Below are 14,071 nucleotides of genomic sequence, written 5' to 3'. Positions count from 1 at the left end.
GGTAACATCCATCCTAAAATGAAGTAGTGCTGTTCTGAAGTTGTGCTAACATAGAGTTTAACCCCCTTATTGACAGATATTGAAGTACTTCTAATTACTGGTATGTTTTATTTCAACCATATTGCTTTTACACTGATCATATGAGCCAAATGCAAATCTGTTTTGACAGGAGTGGTGGTTGAAGAGGTTTGATACTCAAACCAATGGTAAAAACCCATTCACTACTGCCCCCTATCCAACAGTAATAGTGTGGGTTTGCAAAGTCCCCTTTCACCACTGTGAGCCAACGTTGTGCCTCGGTGTATATCTTCCTTCTTACTAGGCTGGTGGTATTGGTAAGACCACAAGTTATTTTGAAGAGTCATAATAATGCATTTTCAATTTAGCCATTAATGAGGGGAGGTAAATAAAATAAAAGTTAGCGTGAAAATCATATTTGAAAGTGTTAGAAGGTTTTCTGCATTGCCTAGTCCCGTGTTCCCTATTTTCTGTGGCATGTTTCCTGTATTTACTGATTTTGTTTAGTACTGCACTGTGGATCATTCCCAACCAAAACTGAAAAGATTATTTTGAAGTGATATTTGAATTGATAGGCTATTTAATGGAGATTTGAATAAGGCCTTTTTTAATTGGACTGTAGGGTAGAGTGGATGAAATGTCTTGTCTGTTTAGAAGGAATCATGTAAGTGTGGGTAGTATATTTTGGATTGGGTCTGAAGGGTATTCTGATGAAGTACCAGTTAATTTCAGGGTCAGCGCTGGCAGTTGACTCGAGAGGTGTAATGATTATATGATCTCTATCTTCACCTGGTGTGAGAACAGACTTGAAATGCTGAGAAAGTCATTTTACTGTTATTCTGCACTTTGTCATTTGAAAACCCAAGAGCATGCCCGCCATTGGTTGTCCTGCTTGATTAGTCCAGGGTGACGCATTTTTGCTCTACCAGTTGTTTGATTTAGAATTTGTGACAATGTTACGCAATGCCTCAGAGAGATATCGGTCACTTTTCTTCAGGTAATTATATATATATATATATATATATATATATATATATATATATATATATATATATATATATATATATATATATATATATATATTATTTAAAAAAAAATGTTTTACTTTTTTTATTTAACTAGGCAAGTCAGTTAAGAACAAATACTTATTTACAATGACTGCCTACCCCGGCCAAACCCTAACCCGGACGACGCTGGGCCAATTGTGTGCCGCCCAAAGGGACTCCCCATCACGGCCGGTTATGATACAGCCTGGAATCAAACCAGGGTCTGTAGTGACGCCTCAAGCACTGTGATGCAGTGCCTTAAACCACTGCGCCACTCGGGAGCCCAAAATTATCATGTGTATCCAAAAGTTTGAATATGTACACTGCAGTTTTTTTACTGAGAAAAGGAGCAATATTTGCTCATGTTTTCCCCCTCTGTATTAGTTAGTTATACTAAGTGAATTTGTCTCACATCCTGGCAATTCTTCACAGCTGCAATTTGATGCTTCAGCTGTCATGCCTATAGAAAGCAATAGTAAAGTGGTCGTTTTGATAAACGCAAAAAATAAGGTCTGTGGAGAACACAGGCTTAGGAGATCTTATGTTTTGTTCTATGAGATCATCTTTATCACCTAAAGTTATTTTTTGTGAATTTTTAATTATTTATGTAATCAAAATAATCACAAGGGTTCATAATTCATAAAGGTCATGTTGATAGACATATCACATTGAACAAAGCATAGAAAATCATCAACGCATGTGTTTACCTCGGACCTTATTTGCTGCGTTTATTCCCAAACCCCATTAATTTCCTCCATAGGAACGGCTGAACGAACCTCAGGTTTCATTTCCGATTTTTAGGACTACAAGGAGGCTGCGCTTACAACTTCATTGATCTCTCAGCATCTGTCTGTTTGGCAATAACGTTGTAGTTGAAGACCATGCACGGCAATAACACTGCCAGTAGGGGTTGCTGTTGAACAGTGAAGTTATGTGTGATGGGGCTCAGTCAGATGGCCGTGGTATTGTTCAGTGTATTTTACGGTTGTAGTAAACATTTTTGCTTCATGTTTAGGTTCAAAACCATATGTATTTTCAGAGTAGTTACATTTAAATGTTTATTTTAAACTTGTAATATCCAGGGGACCCATCGATGTTGTAAATAATGTTCCTAAACCACTGTGCATCTTAAACCTAACAAGAAAATATTTGTACCTTCACATTATTTTGCAAAAAATAAAGCATAGAAAAAATCCTGTCAAAGGCTGGTTTTATGTTTTATATTGTATTATCATCCGCGTTGTCATAAGATTCACTGGTCTCCAGTACAGTGACAGCTGTAAACACAAAACCCAACAGCTGCATGCACGCGGGTGTGTCCACCAATTGTTTTTACTCTCGCAATTTCCTTTCTAGTTTTATAATGAATATTGCCACAGCAAACATGTTTTAAAATGTATAACAATAGACGGCAGGGAGTTTCACAAATTAATAACTAGTTTGTATGTATTAGTGAAATAGTAGCGCACTACCAAGGCGCAATTCTCTGTGTTCTGAGAGCTCTTTCTGTCTGTGGCACTGGAAGTACGACAGTGTTTTAGTTTCCCGTCTCGACCGCAGGAGCTGTTGGCAGCTAACCTCCCGGACAGCAAGAAGCGGAATGATACGACAGACATCTGCACTGGCTCAGAATTAGAAACCGACTCTATGGTGCACACGACCGCAAACATGGACGTTAAATGTCTAAATATGACCTAAGCAGGATGATATCCAAAGTGAGCAATCGGAACTGCCAGCAAGGATTACAAGGTAAATAGATTACTAGTTAAATAGTGGTAGTGTCCCCACAATATTTTGTTAGCTTGCTAGGAAGCTAAGTAACGTTAGCGAGCTAATGCTTGCGTCTACTTTGGATTATAATGTCACACAATTCAGGTATGGTACGCCAGCGGTGACAACTCAAACCCAAATCCCCTCTCGATTTGTTTTATTTGAAACCCACAATAATAGCTGTTAACCATTATACCAAAGTATCTGTGGCTGTAGTGCTGCGCTAACCGGCTAATGTGCGAAGCGATACAACAGTAACGTTAGGCTATTTCTGTGTGTAACGTTAAGCTGTTGTCGTGATCCAATGAGTGGTACCAAGCACTGACCCAAATGTATATGGTATAACGGATTTTGACGCAATTAAAGGTTGGTAGTAATACTACATCGCCTGGTGCTCCCTGCCCCTAGTTAAAAATGTTAAAATATGTTGCCAGCGCGGACATTGATCAAAGATATTTCACGTTGTACTGCGCGTGCATCACGCTTTGCATTGAAACGCATTTCTCTACGTTGGTTATCTCATATACTGTGTTGTCCATTCATGGTACTTTGTGGATTAGGAAAATGCATTATGTGCATTTATCGTGTTTCTGCTTGCGTATTTAGCATACATACATACTGCAAACGCTTCATATTCCACGACGATATGGGAATACCAGTTGCGTAGCTCAGTTTCGTGGGCCCCTCAAGGTTCGAGCAATATTTATTCCGAATATTGACCAGGAAAAATATTGACTTCAATCATTGACGGAGTTGACAACACATACTCAAGACAGACATTTGTTTCTCTTAACTATTTTTATTTAAATACATTTGTAAAATATAGAATGATTAATTTGAAAATACCCTATTTAAAAACAACCATTCTATCAGATCTTAAGGCATTCTGATGGAATTTGACAAAAATAGTACATTTTGTCTTTATTGAAGTGGTATATACACAGACACTATCAATTTTGTTTTTCAACAGTTGCTTTATGATTCTAAAACCTAAGTGTAGTGTATTTAAACTCATATTCTTTGTTCATCAGGCAGATGCAGTTGACAGTTTATGGTTCTGACCATGGTGATTCCAATATTGTTTGTTTAAACCTATCAAAAGTTGATAACTTTACAGACAATGAGTGGTCTTGTTGCACTACAAGTAATGAGGACATGAATAAGGGGTCCTTATGCTGACCCTGCTCATTCCTGATTAATTTAGGATTTTAGAGAAATCTGACAGTTGACCAAATCCCCTGACACATCTTTTAAGAATCACAGTTTTGAGAGATTTTTTTCAAATTTTAAACACTTTTTTTTGTTGAGAGTTTGAAGTTGGTATTCTTTGCTCGGGACGGGAATTTCCAGGCATAGAGCCGACATGGAAATGAATAATATTGAAAGTATTTAGAAAATCCTAAAAATATATATTTTCCCAAGTGGCGCAGCGGTCTAAGGCACTGTATGTCAGTGCAAGAGGCGTCACTCCAGTACCTGGTTCGAATCCAGGCTGCATCACATCCCGCTGTGATTGGGAGTCCCATAGGGCGGCGCACAATTGGCCCAGCGTCTGGTGTAGGCCATCATTATAAATAACAATTTGTTCTTAACTGACTTGCATAGTTAAATAAAGGTTAAATAAATATGAAGATCCCCAAAATGTTAATTTTAAGCTCAAATAACTATAAAAATAAAGTTTCCTTGCCGGCAGAATCTCTGAGCCCATGGGTCCCACTCGCCTTGGGTGGGTGCTCTGCCAGTGGGGAATACCTCAGAAAGAATGATACTCTCAATGCCGTAACGTTACTATTTTGACAGCATCATGCATCTTGCCCCAAGTCTGTCATTGTTTTGATTTATCTTATCATTTTGGCAATAAGGTCGTTTTGGATATTCTGCCCATTTTACAATGTTTCAAACAAATGTTAATCCCATGTGTTTCATGTTTCTGCATATGTTGTCTTGCCCATTCACCCTCTGAATGGCACACATACACAATCCATGTCTCAAGGCTTAGAAATTCTTTAATCTGTCTCCTCCTCTTCATCTACATTGATTGAAGTGGATTTAACAAGTGACATCAACAAGGGATCATAGCTTTCACCTGGTCAGTCTATGTCATGGAATGTTTTGTACACTCAGTGTATAGTGTCGGTCTCATGGCATGGCCTCACTATCTGTTCCTGATGTTTAAACATTGCTGTGTTACAAACCCCTGTTAAAATAACAATTCGCACATGTCATATTTTTATTTTATTTAAACCTTTATTTAACTAGGCAAGTCAGTTAACCTGTCTGGGAACGTGGGACGCGTCCCACCCTAGTCAACAGCCAGTGGAATCGCGTCACGCGAAATACAAAACCTCATAAATGCTATAACTTCAATTTCTAAAAAATATGACTATTTTACACCATTTTATAGATACACCTCTCCTGAATCGAACCACGTTGTCCGATTTCAAAAAGGCTTTACAGCAAAAGCAAAACATTAGATTATGTTAGGAGAGTACCCAGCCCAAAATAATCACACTGCCATTTTCAAAGCAACTAGATGCATCACAAATACCCAAAACACAGCTAAATGCAGCACTAACCTTTGACAATCTTCATCAGATGACACTCCTAGGACATCATGTTACACAATACATGCATTTTTTGTTCGATAAAGTTCATATTTATATATAAAAACAGCATTTTACATCGGCGCGTGACGTTCAGAAATTTTTTTCCCCCAAAAGCTTCCGGTGAATCAGCCCTACAATTTACAAAATTACTATTCGAAAACATTGTTAAAATGTAATATTGTCATTCAAAGAATTATAGATTAACATCTCGTGAATGCAACCGCATTGCCAGATTTAAAAATAACTTTACTGGGAAATCACACTTTGCAATAAACGACGTGGTATGCTCAGAAAAATAGGCTAGGCGATACATGTTAGCGCCATCTTGGAACCATCTAAAATCAAAAATACTATTGTAAATATTCCCTTACCTTTGATTATCTTCATCAGAAGGCACTTCCAGGAATCCCAGGTCCACAACAAATGTAGTTTTGTTAGAAAAAGTTACTAATTTATGTCCCAATAGCTCCTTCTCGTTAGCGCGTTCCGAAGGCTACTCATAATGTACTGAAGCGCGCGGGACTTGTCGTCACGAATGTGCAAAAAATATCTATTTACGTTCGTTCAAACATGTCAAACGTTGTATAACATAAATCTTTAGTGCCTTTTTCAACCAGAGCTTCAATAATATTCAAGGCGGACGATTGTCTTGCATTGTCTTACTAAACGTTTCGGAACAAAAGGGTACCCATGGGCGCCCGCGGCCATTGGGGTACCCAATGGCCCTCCCCCTGTGACCAACTTCCCAAGCCTCTCTTTGGGTCTGTTTCTACCATAGAAGACTCAAACCACTTTGTAAAGACTGTTGACATCTAGTGGAAGCCGTAGGAAGTGCTAAATGATTAATACGTCCCTGTGTGTTTCAATGGCAAAGGTTTGAAGTGATTCCACACATCAGATTTCCACTTCCTGTTAGGATTTGTCTCAGGGTTTTGACTGCCATATGAGTTCTGTTATACACAGACACCATTCAAACAGTTTTAGAAACTGTAGAGTGTTTTCTATCCAAATCTACTAATTATATGCATATTCCAGTTACTGGGCAGGAGTAGTAACCAGATTAAATCGGGTATGTTTTTTATCCGGCCGTGCAAATACTGCCCCCTATCCCCAACAGGTTTTAAGAACAAATTCTCATTTACAATGATGACCTAGGAACAGTGGGTTAACTGCCTTGTTCAAGGACAGAACGACAGATTTTTACCTTGTCAGCTCGGGGATTCGATCTAGTAACCTTTTGGTTACTGGCCCAACGCTCTTACCACTAGGCTACCTGCCGCCCCTGAGCTCAATATCGACATGCTGTCAGTAATCCTCACCATCCATTCTTGCCCTTTCATTCCTTACAGATTACTCAATTCCAGACAAAATATAATAAATACGATTTCAACTTGACACACCTAGATTTTCATGTAGGGGTAAAATAAGCTGTAGATGTGTGGGCCTACTTTGTTGTGGTGTACTGAGCTCGCACAGAGAAGCACGCTGTCTAAATGTATCTATAGATGTTGTGGCCACAGGTTGGACAGATGGTTTAGACCATACGTTTCTTTACACTAATTTCTCAACTGGAGATAAGCTATTCTAAGTAGTAGAGGAACTTAGCCTACCTGACATGAAATGAGTAATGTTACAACTGCTATTCGCTGCTGGCTGGCCTACTTAGCTACTCCTCTGCATAGACAACGGAGGCTTGCATTGTTGATTGTTCCATATCTTCACCACTTACTTGTCACTCATTTTCCACTAGTGTTAGGTTAACCATGCGCCAACTAATTAATCAGCATTGATTTAGCAAAACACATTTGGTACAGTACCATCTTAATTCCTCTACCTAGTTTGGGATCTTCATAAAGAATAGCCTCTAATGACGTTTACCCATACATTTATGAACAACGTCATGCAGGAAAATGTGTGTTTCTTTGGGGAAGTTCTTTTAGTGACACAACTAAAAGTCTACTGACTATGTTTCCACCCATCGCCGCAAAACCCATAAGGCATGGTGACAACTTTCTCAAAAACCCCATGCATCTAAAGCACTCAATGTAGCCTAGTAGTAGAATTTGGGACATAGTTTCCGGAGGGTACTCTCAGTCCTCATTTAGGCCTACTTATCAGCTTTTGCTAACTATGGCTCTCCAGTGTTTTTTCACAGACTCCTCCTCCTCATGTCAGTAGACAGTAGTCTGTCTGCATGATACCTGAGATTGTGATCACACTTGGGACCTGTCACCTCTTGTTAGGGGTTTGCTACAGCTGGGGAATGTCTCTTGAAGAAAGGCACCTCAAAGCAACACATTGTCAGTGTTCATAACTCTCTGGCCACTAGGGTTGGGGGTCAATTACATTTCAATTTAGTCAAGAAATTCTAATTCCACAATTGAAGGTTGCTTTTTACTTTGAATTATGATTTTTCAATTTCTGAATAGAAGCTGAATGCTCAAAGTATAGTCTGATCATGAAGTGTTAGAGCCTAGTCTCCAACAGTCTGTGCCTCACTTCTTACCTACTCTCCTCAGCATTCCATCTTTATAGTTTACACTATCTCCCAGGACTCCCAGTTCCCTTTCACATCATATCTCATTGCAGAGGTAGGCTATGCTTTGTGCATGAGGGATTGCGTATGTTTCTGCTTAACCTTTCACACTAGTGCATTTACATAAAAGCCTGTATGTTAATGCAAAATATAATGGTCCATGTCGAATGTCATAACAATGAAGTGGAAACGGAATGTTTAGAAGGAGGAACCAGGGTTTGTCTTGAGACATGTTCATTTGGCTATTACAGGGAAGGTGTCTGTATGATGTCATCATACCAGCCAGCAGCCATATTCCATTTCATCTCAATAGTGAAATTTGGCCTCATTCCTCACCAAGTTTATCAAACCACTGATCCTTGCTTTATGACCCAGTGTCACACATTCTATCTCGCCCTCCATTTGGAAAATCTGACCATAATTATATCCTCCTGATTCCTGCTTACAAGCAAAAACTAAAGCAGGAAGTACCAGTGACTCGCTCAATACGGAAGTGGTCAGATGATGCGGATGCTACGCTACAGGACTGTTTTGCTAGCACAGACTGGAATATGTTACGGGATTCATCCAATAGCATTGAGGAGTATACCACCTCAGTCACCGGCTTCATCAATAAGTGCATCGACGACGTCGTCCCAGCAGTGACCGTACGTACATTTCCAAACCAGAAGCCATGGATTACAGGCAACATCCACACCGAGCTAAAGGCTAGAGCTGCTGCTATCAATGAGCAGGACACTAATCCAGACGCTAATCCCACTATGTTATTGCCGTGCATGGTCTTCAGACGAACCACCAAACAGGCAAAGCGTCAATACGGGACTAAAATTGAATCCTACTACACCGGATTTGACGCTCGTCGGAAGTGACAGTTCTTGAAAACTATTACGGATTACGAATGGAAACCCAGCCGTGACCTGCCCAGTGACGCAAGCCTACCAGACGAGCTAAATGCCTTTTATGCTCGCTTTGAGGCAAGCAACACTGAAGCATGCATGAGAGCACCAGCTGTTCCAGACGACTGTATGATCACACTCGCCGTAGCTGATGTGAGCAAGTCCTTTATACAGGTCAACATTCACAAAGCCGCGGGGCCAGACGGATTACCAGGACGTGTACTCAAAGCATGCACGGACCAACTGCCAAGTGTCTTCACTGACATTTTCAACCTTTCCCTGACCAAGTCTGTAATACCTACATGTTTCAAACAGACCACCATAGTCCCTGTACCCATGAAAGCAAAGGTAACCTGCCTAAATTATTGCTGCCCCGTAGCACTCATGTCGGTAGCAATGAAGTGCTTTGAAAAACTGGTCATGGCTCATATCAACACAATCGTGCCAGAAACCCTAGACCCACTCCAATTCGCATACTGCCCCAACAGATCCACAGATGACGCAATCTCAGTTGCACTCTACACTGCCCTTTCCCTCCTGGACAAAGGGAACACCTATGTGAGAATGCTGTTCATTGACTACAGCTCAGCGTTCAACACCATAGTTCCCACAAATGTCATCTCTAAGCTAAGGACCCTGGGATTAAACACCTCCCTCTGGATCCTGGACTTCCTGACGGGCTGCCCCCAGGTGGTAAGGGTAGGCAACAACACATCTGCCACGCTGATTCAACACTGGGGCCCCTCAGGGGTGCGTGCTTAGTCCCTTCCTGTACTCCCTGCTCACCCACAACTGCCTGGCCAAACACGACTGCAACACCATCATTAAGTTTGCTGACAACCCAACAGTGTTAGGCCTGATCACTGACAACGATGAGACAGCCTATAGGGAGGAGATCAGAGACCTGGCAGTGAGATGCCAGGTCAACAACCTCTCTCTGTGTGAGCAGGACAAAGGAGCTCCTGGACTATAAGAATAGGAGGGCCGAACAGGCCCCCATTCACATCGACGGGACTGAAGTGGAGCGGGTTGAGAGCTTCAAGTTCCTTAGTATCCACATCACCAACAAACTATCATGGTCCAAACACACCAAGACAGTTGTGAAGAAGACTAAAAAGATTTGGCATGGGTCCCCAGATCCTCAAAGTTTTACAGCTGCACCATCAAGAGTATACTGACCGGTTGTATCACTGCCTAGTATGGCAACTGCTCAGCATCTGACCGTAAGGAGGGTAGTGCGTACAGCCCAGTACATCCAGGACCTATATACTAGGCGGTGTCAGAGGAAAGACCAACAAATTGTCAGACTCCAGTCACCCAAGTCAGACTGTTCTCTCTGCTACTGCATGGCAAGTGGTAATGGAGCGCCAAGTCTAGGACCGAAAGGCTCCTTAACAGCTTCTAGCCATAAGACTGCTGAACAATTAATTAGACTGTCCACACTTTGTTTTTACACTGCTGCTACTCGCTATTTATTATCTATGCATAGTCACTTTACAAATTACCTCGACTAACCTGTACCCCCACACATTGACCCGTTACCCCCTGTATATAGCCTCGTTATTATGTACATTTCTTGTTACTTTTTGATTGTTTTTTTTTTCTTTTTTTTTTTCTGTACTTTAGCTTATTTAGTGAATATTTTATTAACTCTATTTCTTGAACTGCATTGTTGGTTAAGGGCTTGTAAGTAAGCATTTTAGTGGGGCAGCAGGTAGCCTAGTGGTTAGAGCGTTGAACTTGTAACGGAAAGGTTGCAAGATCAAATCCCCAAGCTGACAAGGTTAAAAATAAATAAATAAATATTTGATTAAAAAAATTGGCGTTCTGCCTCTGAACAAGGCAGTTAACCCACTGTTCCTAGGCCGACATTGAAAATAAGAATATGTTCTTAACTGACTTGCCTAGTTAAATAAAGGTAAAATAAAATTTGACGGTGATGCTTGTTGTATTCGGCACGTGACAAATTTGATTTGATTCTGAGGGAAGGCTAGAGTCCTTCCCAGATGTGTATGGCCCTCCCTCGTCATCATAAGAAAAGAGGAATGAGGGTGTTGAAAGTGCTTAGGCAGCTGTCACAGCTGCCAGAAAGAAATAATACAGTCTGAGGAAGTGGCATGTCATCCAACTACTGAATATCAGATTAGGAAGTGGGGGTAGTGTTGGGAGAATATAATGTGAGTAGGTTTGTGGGATTATGCAGGTTGGGTCTACTTCTGTTGGAGTCTAGGTGCAGCCTATTTGTTTTTCCTCTCTCCATTCTCCACAACAAAGTCAGGTTGGGAGGCCGTTGAAACTCATGCAACTCCTCTGTTAGCCTGAAACTGTGTGTCGTGTCAGCCCCTCTCCTCTCATACAGGGTCACTCCTAAAAGCAAACCTGATGTTGTTGAAGAAACAGGCTTAGTAACAGTCAGTCTGTCACCTGTCCAAGAATCTCTCCTTTGTACTGCTGTAACAGCAGCATTATACACTGTCCTGGTTCACAATGCTTAGCCCTGTATTGCAACTGTTGGGTTGTCTGCACTCGCGTACACTCTGATTAGCTCTGAGAACAGCTCTATAGCCTTCAGCTCCATTGGCAAACGGCCAATGTCAAGATTATGTAGCCATCTGCGATGGATGTCTCCTCTTCACTTGCATCCTGTATCTTTTCCTCACTAGCTATGGCTAACGCAGTGTAAATTGCTGTTTTCAAAACAGAGCATCACTTAAGCCTCATACCGTGTGTAATATGTAGGATTACTGTATGCTGCATTATGCAGCACAAAGAGGAGAAATTATGGCAAGTTTTAATAGGGAAATGCATGAATATCAGTTATATGCACACACTCACACAGCCTCAAACACAAGCAAACACTGCACCAGCCAGCCACATTTATACAGTGAGGGCGAAAAAGTATTTGATCCCCTGCTGATTTTGTACGTTTGCCCACTGACAAAGAAATTATCAGTCTATAATTTTAATGGTAGTTTTATTTGAACAGTGAGAGACAGAATAACAACCAAAAAATCCAGAAAAACGCATGTGAAAAATGTTATAAATTGATTTGCATTTTAATGAGGGAAATAAGCATTTGACCCCTCTGCAAAACATGATTTAGTACTTGGTGGCAAAACCCTTGTTGGCAATCAGAGGTCAGACGTTTCTTGTAGTTGGCCACCAGGTTTGCACACATCTCAGGAGGGATTTTGTCCCACTCCTCTTTGCAGATCTTCTCCAAGTCATTAAGGTTTCGAGGCTGACGTTTGGCAACTCGATACTTCAGCTCTCTCCACAGATTTTCTATGGGATTAAGGTCTGGAGACTGGCTAGGCCACTCCAGGACCTTAATGTGCTTCTTCTTGAACCACTCCTTTGTTGCCTTGGCCGTGTGTTTTGGGTCATTGTCATGCTGGAATACCCATCCACGACCCATTTTCAATGCCCTGGCTCAGGGAAGGAGGTTCTCACCCACGATTTGACGGTACATGGCCCCGTACATCGTCCCTTTGATGCGGTGAAGTTGTCCTGTCCCCTTAGCAGAAAAACACCCCCAAAACATAATGTTTCCACCTCCAAACACGGCGAGTTAAGTTGATGCCAAAGAGCTCCATTTTGGTCTCATCTGACCACAACACGTTCACCCAGTTGTCCTCTGAATCATTCAGATGTTCATTGGCAAACTTCAGACGGGCATGTATATGTGCTTTCTTGAGCAAGGGGACCTTGCGGGCGCTGCATGATTTCAGTCCTTCACGACGTAGTGTGTTACCAATTGTTTTCTTGGTGACTATGGTCCCAGCTGCCTTGAGATCATTGACAAGATCCTCCCGTGTAGTTCTGGGCTGATTCCTCACCGTTCTCATGATCATTGCAACTCCACGAGGTGATCTTGCATGGAGCCCCAGGCCGAGGGATATTGACAGTTCTTTTGTGTTTCTTCCATTTGCGAATAATCACACCAAATGTTGTCACCTTCTCACCAAGCTGCTTGGCGATGGTCTTGTAGCCCATTCCAGCCTTGTGTAGGTCTACAATCTTGTCCCTGACATCCTTGGAGAGCTCTTTGGTCTTGGCCATGGTGGAGAGTTTGGAGTCTGATTGATTGATTGCTTCTTTGGACAGGTGTCTTTTATACAGGTAACGAGCTGAGATTAGGAGCACTCCCTTGAAGAGTGTGCTCCTAATCTCAGCTCGTTACCTGTATAAAAGACACCTGGGAGCCAGAAATCTTTCTGATTGAGAGGTGGTCAAATACTTATTTCCCTCATTAAAATGCAAATCAATTTATAACATTTTTCACATGCGTTTTTCTGGATTTTTTTGGTTGTTATTCTGTCTCTCACTGTTCAAATAAACCTACCATTAAAATTATAGATGGATCATTTCTTTGTCAGTGGGCAAACGTACAAAATCAGCAGGGAATCAAATACTTTTTTCCCCTCACTGTAGTCCACCTCGTTCAACGTCAGGGAATATATTGTCCACTGTAATAGGCTAATCCTTAAAATTCTGACGAGGCCCAGGGGAGACAGTTTTCCAGAAATCCTGAAAAGCTGCTGTTTGTTTAAGTGCTAGTCAGTTATCACACCAATACCTGGAGACATTTGAATTTGAATTCTAAAACTTCAGCAACAACAGAGAGAGAAGACGAATGCTGCTGAAGCCGTCTGAAGCAGGTCTCTTTATTAGAGAGAGGCAGAACCGACTCTCTGAGCAGGCTTTAAATAGAAGCGTCGTTTGAAATAACCATTTCTAAGGAGTGCTGACAGTCAGAGACAGTGCCAGCCACGTGGCTCGATGGACGCTGCTGGATCGGAATTAACAGCACTGGTGGCATGAACCCTGGTGTTAGGGCCACCGAGGCCTCGGAATCTCTTTGGCTCTCTGACTTTGGGTGAACCAACCAGAACTGTTATTAGAATCTTCTGTGGTCTTGAGAGTGGTGTGTCTTCCTTGCCCTGAGGTATTACCAGGGTGAATTCAGACACCCTGGACAATGTTGCATTGTGACGTGGTCAGGGGACCATGCAGCCTGAGAGGCTCTGTGTTGGTTTTGTTCTTGACCCCTTTTAGTTTATGGCCTAGGAAAGTGAGTAGGAGGAGAGTGACTAGCAGAGGAATACTTTTTGTTTGAGGTTGAGAATTGAGACCAAGTAGGCCTAGTCGTGTTTTTTTTGGAGTAAGCGAAATGACTAACCTTTCCCACTGAAATGA

General features: G+C 41.6%; 1 protein-coding gene across 3 annotated transcripts in view; it reads left to right on the top strand.

Moving 5' to 3' along the window:
• The first annotated feature begins 2,345 nt into the window (after window positions 1-2,345).
• Window positions 2,346-14,071, top strand: part of LOC115176586 (DENN domain-containing protein 4B) — a 39,670-nt gene continuing 27,944 nt past the window's right edge. For 2 of the 3 annotated variants that reach the window (XM_029736659.1, XM_029736660.1), the window contains exon 1: window positions 2,348-2,813. The gene's annotated coding sequence lies outside the window, so the exon portion shown is untranslated. Of the gene's footprint in view, window positions 2,814-14,071 lie in introns of all 3 variants that reach the window. The other variant, XM_029736658.1, reaches the window with a different exon arrangement.

Source organism: Salmo trutta, chromosome 37, assembly GCF_901001165.1.
Source record: "Salmo trutta chromosome 37, fSalTru1.1, whole genome shotgun sequence".
In the NCBI taxonomy this organism is placed as follows: Eukaryota; Metazoa; Chordata; class Actinopteri; order Salmoniformes; family Salmonidae; genus Salmo; species Salmo trutta.
The sequence above is the reverse complement of the archived record's forward strand: the minus strand, read 5'-3'. Positions and strand labels throughout refer to the sequence as shown.